Genomic DNA, 5,569 nt, shown 5'->3' with positions numbered 1-5,569 from the left:
ACGATAACGCGACGGACAACAGGTTTTCTCTGCCGACAGGTACGATTACGCGACAGACAACAGGTTTTCTCTGTCGACAGGTACGATGACGCGCCGGCCAACGGGTTTTCTCTGCCGACAGGAACGATAACGCTACTGCCAACAAGTTTTCAGTTTCGACCCCGCCGCTGTCCGCGTGGGGCACGGACACACTCCAGGAGGAGACGCGGCCCGACGCCATTCCCTGCGTGGATCTCTCCGCCGCCACCCCACAACCCCTCCGCGCCCCACACCCGCCCTTGCTGCGGGGGGAAGACCTATTTCCGGGCCGGGGGAAAAAGACAATAGATTTGAACGCGGCCGCCGGGGCCGCTGGGCCGTGAGGGGGAGGCGGGGGAATGAGCTTCTTAAGCTGGCCGGGGGAGGGGAGGAGGGGAGGGAGCGCGGCCAGGGGTCACCCGGACCACACCGTACTCTGCGAAAAACAAACCAAAGAGGAAATGAATGCCCAATGCTCGAGTCTGACACAGAAAGGGCACGCTCGCACGCGCCTCACTTTTATAGCGCGAGAGTCTGTCCCCCGCGTAGCTTAAAGACAGTCAGGCACAAGTCCCGCCGTGCTCCGTCGCGCGAGCAAGGCCGACCCACTCGGCAGGGCTGCTGGGCGCGCCGCGATAGCGGCCCTGGGCTGCCCAAGGCTCCAGCAGCAGCGCGAGCGGTCCGGCCAGCAGTAAGGGAAACTTTTTGCTTTCCTACAGTTTGGACCGCCCACTACTTTCCTGGAGAGGAGTCGCAAAAGCTTTCCGCACGTTTTGTCGGTGTCAATCACTTTGCCTCTGCTCTCTTTCCTGCCCCCCCCCCCCGTTCCCTCCTCTCGGCGCGTCGCTGCGTTTGCTCCTTCATTACGAATTCTGGACAAAACTGTGCGGCAGCGCGTCGGGGACGTATGGTGGTGGGGACAAAAGCGGACCGGGCGGCCGACGCACAAGAGTGAGAGGGAAAGTCGCGGGAGACAGGGAGCAAAAAGGGGAAAAGACGAACGAAGAGACAAAAGAGATGGGCGGAGGATGGGAAAGTCAGCCACCTCTTCCTTCGGGGACGCGCGACGTGGCAGCGATAATGAGCAGGGAGGCCACGACGACGACGACTCAAAATTTGATTTATGAAAAATTCGATCGAGGTGAAGTATGAAAAATTGACGAGACAGAGCGCTGCGTCACGCTGCCTCATTAAAGACGAAAAGTCTAACGACGACGACGTGTCTGTCGCGAGGTACATGGAAAGATGAACATGAGTTAATTTATATCTAATTTGAATCTCACGGGTGCAACCATGACAAGCACTTGCGAGCAGTGTAAAACACGGTGTCACATCTGCAGGGCTTTTAGCATCAAATTTGAACACGTCCAAGTCTGACGGAGAATTGTCCAGACTTCCGAATTTAACACTTGAGTTCAACATATTTAAGTCGAACCCTTGAAAGTACTCACATTTACAAGCACTCAGCTGGAGGTATTTGATACCGTTTCAACACGTGCGTCAAAGTTGGGCACCTCAGGTATAAGTGTCCTCAAGAGGATGGACTGATAAGCGCAACAAAGGCCTCTGCGGCGGTCGAAGTCACTTGAGTTGCACTTCGCAACGATCCTATAGTAACATGGAAATATGACGAGCGACTGTCGAGAAGGTGTCGATAGACGGACACATGATTCGTGCCCGCCAAAAAATATATGAAATTTCGCTCGAAAACTTACATAATACTGTGTATAATTTGAAGATCCTACAGAGTATAATTTGAAGATTCTACCGTTTACGATTTGGCATTTGTATTACACAAATGTATCTGCAGTGGGACGACAGTTTAGTGTTTGGTGTCTTCAGAAAGTCCCCCCCCCTCCTCCTCACTTTCCTCATCCTCCCAAGGGTGGTACACCAAGGCACCGCCGCCCCGTGTGCAGGAAATGTTCTCGCTCTAATTACAGACCCTCGACTACGGCCCTTTGCTCGGCCGGCCGGCCGGCCCGGCGCCCTTCGGCTGTCCAGTCCGCCGTGCGCTGGGAGCAGGCCCTCAAGTGGCGGCCCATGTCGAGGTGCTAATTCCAAAAGGGGAGCGGGAGCACCAAGAGGGGCGTGCAATAAAAACACAGCCAGCCAGGACGACGACGAGAGCCTCGAGGAGGAAGGAGGCCTACACAGCGGCTCAGCCACATCAAGTTTGGTATGGCCGACCCGCAGCCAAAAATAAATCAATTAAACCCCTCCTTTTGTCCACACCAATAAAAGTTAGGGGAGCAGACTCCATCTCTCTCTCTCTTTCTCCCGAGTCTTGGAGTGCCGCACCCCAACAACAAAACAGCGGCAAATTGCTTGATAAGGTTACAAATCGGAGGGCCTTGGCGAGCTCCCGTGCCCCCCCCCCCTTCCTCCCAGCCCGCAGGAGCCACGGTAAGCGGCCTGTCACGTACCGTGTGGCGGCTGGAGCGTGGTTGGGCGGGGTGGGACGTGGTGTTCTCGCTTGATCACAAGGAACAATATTCGGCTATTCTATTCTCCAGGATGACATCCTCCTCCTGCAAGCCCGGCCTTTTGCGCCGATGCTGAGGGAGCTCTCCCACCCCGGCCCTTACCACGCCTCCTCCCACCCTCACCCCCTCCCTCCCCCCAACACCCCTGCTTCTCATGATGACATCCCGAGGCACATTTCCGGAGCGACCTCCTCGGAAAAGCAAGTCGCCCTAATACAAACTCCGATGCGGAAACGAAGATTCTGATGTGACGCGCATGCGCAATGACCGCCCTGCTCCCTCCTCTCCCTCCTCTTCTGCTCCCCCCTCTTCCCCCCGCTCTCCCTTCCTCATTTCCGGCACTGACTTTTGCATCATTAGTGTGCGGATGACACTTTCTCGCGGCCCCCAGTGTAGCATCACACTGCAGCGAGACGAGTCATGTAGTGGATGAAAAATTAAGCGAATGCGGAGAAAGGGCGGGGAGGGGGAAGAGATGGGAAGAGAGAGAGCAGAGCAAAGCAGAGGCTGAGAGGCCACCACTAATGCAAGTCGTCGGGGCGCACAAACGGCAAGCGGGTGGATATTTTCAACTTTTTGCACGAGAAGTAATGCCTCCCATTGTGCGTCTCAAACAGCAGCAGCAGCGGGGTAAACCGGACGAATTCCGAATCTGCTGCGGGGTTTCCATGCGGGTGGGGGCGGGGCGCCGGGGGCCCTTCTGGTGCCGGCCTCGCACGACTGCGCCCCGCCCCCAAGCCACACACCCCCGCACAGCCGCCGCACTCCTTCTGCTACACTTTTGGCATTTTAATGCCGATTTATCAACTTTCTGCGCGCCACCCCTCGTGTTGCCGCCCCCTTGCTCCCACCCCGATCCCCACCCCAAAGCCGCAGGATTAAATAGCCGCAGCCTCAAACCCTTGACAGTGTTCCGAAACTCGTGAGGTTTTGTCAGACTGGCCCCGTTGACTCGGGCTGTCATCACAGTGCCGAGACCACATGGTCCCCACCGCCGCCCACCCTCGCGTTCCCGCAGCCAGCACGAGCTCTCTACCGCAGGTAGACTTACTGGTAAGTCCACCACCACCAAAACTTTTCATATCATCCTTTTTTCCCTTCTTTCGTCTTGTACCTCACCTCAAATCCAAGGGCATTCACATGGCCGCATGAGAGGTTTCGCTCACCTGAAACAGAAGAAAGGGGAAAAAATTAAAAATTAAGCGTAAAGTACTTAAGCAGGGCAATGGGTGCAATGGCGGGCACAAGGCGGTCGTGGCGAGGGTCGGTTGATGAAAGAAGGGGTTGAGCGGGGCAAAGGGGGGTGAGGAAGGAGCAGGGATCTGAGGCGGTTCAGGAAAATGAATCCGTTTAATGACTCAGAAGGAGGGACGGCATGGCGGCGGCCAACCCCACCCCTTAACAGTTGACACGGCCCGACTCGTGGCGTGGCGCTCAATGGGATTAACGAGAAGAGGCCCGCGGGAGATAGGGTTGGGCGGGGCGGGGCGGGGTGGGGCTCCAGATGAGACGAGGTAGAGAGAATGGACAGGAGGCGCGGCGTTCGGCAACAACCACCAGCGAATACGCCCACAAATGTTTTTGTTCCCTCTCCTTCTGTCCTTCATCTCTTCAAATATCTCTCTCCTCTCCCTTCTCTCCCCCCTCTCTCTCCTCCCTCTCTCCTCTCTCTCTCCTCTCTTACTATCTCTTACTATCGAAACCGAGTCCAAACCTTCCCACTCCCACTCGCTCCCGCTGCTCAACTTTTCTCATTGTGGATCGCGATGGAGAGGCCAGATAGCCGGCCACATCTGTCCGCTAGACGCCTCATCTGTCCGGGTCTCGACGACGCGAGAGGTAAGCGTGGGACGGAGAGAGGGGGAGAGGCGAGAGGGAGACAGAGGAGGGGCAAAGGGGAGAGCCTGCTTTACGGCTGCTCTTTACGGCAGCCCGGTTAGACCCTCAGACCCGCCACCGGGACTACCGAGCCGACCGACGTCCTAAAAGGGAGCGTCCTTAAAACAAACACAATTCATAAACTGCTACCCTCCCTCCACGGAGTAAATAGTTACTTACACTTTATTGTCTGTCCGGAAAATTTCCTAGTCCCATAGGACGGTTCTGAAAGAGAGAGTCTTCCACAGTCACCGTTTTTTACAAAAATAACAACACCCTCGTGTGACAAGTAATCGAACACAAAAAGGGTGTAACGTGAGATCTATTTATTCTTGAAAGTTTTCTGTGCAAAATGTTGGTTACATAATTGCGTGTCAAAGTTGTGCTGTCACAATCTTCTTATTCGCATGGCTTTCATGAGGCACTTAGTTGTGGAGAAAACCTGCAAAACAATGACGCAAAGGCACTAAATTGTATTGACGCTGGCTTACAACTCAAATGAGCAAGCGCCAAGAAGAGTTTTGTCAAGTTAAGCTTGTAGGAATTCCTCGTCGCGCATGCACAGTGTCACGCGCTCCCCCCTCCCCCTCAAGATGTAATAGGGCCGTACTTAAACCCCTGCTGCCACTCGCAACGGGGAGGGGACGGGGGTAGCCCTACTCCATCCCCCCTCAAGAAGCAGCAGGGCTACAAGAAGCCGGGGCCAGACCAAGCAGGCACCGCTGTCACAGCCATCCGATGCCAGGCAACAGCGCAACACGACACGCGTCTTTACGAGTCAAAGGTGCTGCAGCTATGGAATAAAAGCGGTCTAGGCTCTCTACAACAAAAGCCGCCACTAAATTGTTGCTTGTGCTGAAACTGCTGTGGAGATATTTTATTTTACACTTATAGCCAGAGCATGAAAAATGACATCATTCACATACGATATCGTATAGAAGCAGCAGAAAAATTTTCAGTGAAAGAAACTATAAGCCTTCATTAAACTACTAGTCACACTCGTTTTTCAAGGATACATTTTATGTAGACTCAACTAATAACTGACGGACATAAATTAAAACAAGCAGGCCCGCCCTTCCGCCAAACGAAGTTGCCAGCTCCGCTTCGCTCCGCCGGCAACTCCGTTCGGCAGGGGCCGGGCCTGCTTGGCCTGCCGGCGGCGATGGTCGGGCCTGCGGCCCGACCAT

Source organism: Frankliniella occidentalis, unplaced genomic scaffold, assembly GCF_000697945.3.
Source record: "Frankliniella occidentalis isolate FOCC.00 unplaced genomic scaffold, Focc_3.1 Scaffold2, whole genome shotgun sequence".
Lineage (NCBI taxonomy): Eukaryota > Metazoa > Arthropoda > Insecta > Thysanoptera > Thripidae > Frankliniella > Frankliniella occidentalis.
The sequence above is the reverse complement of the archived record's forward strand: the minus strand, read 5'-3'. Positions refer to the sequence as shown.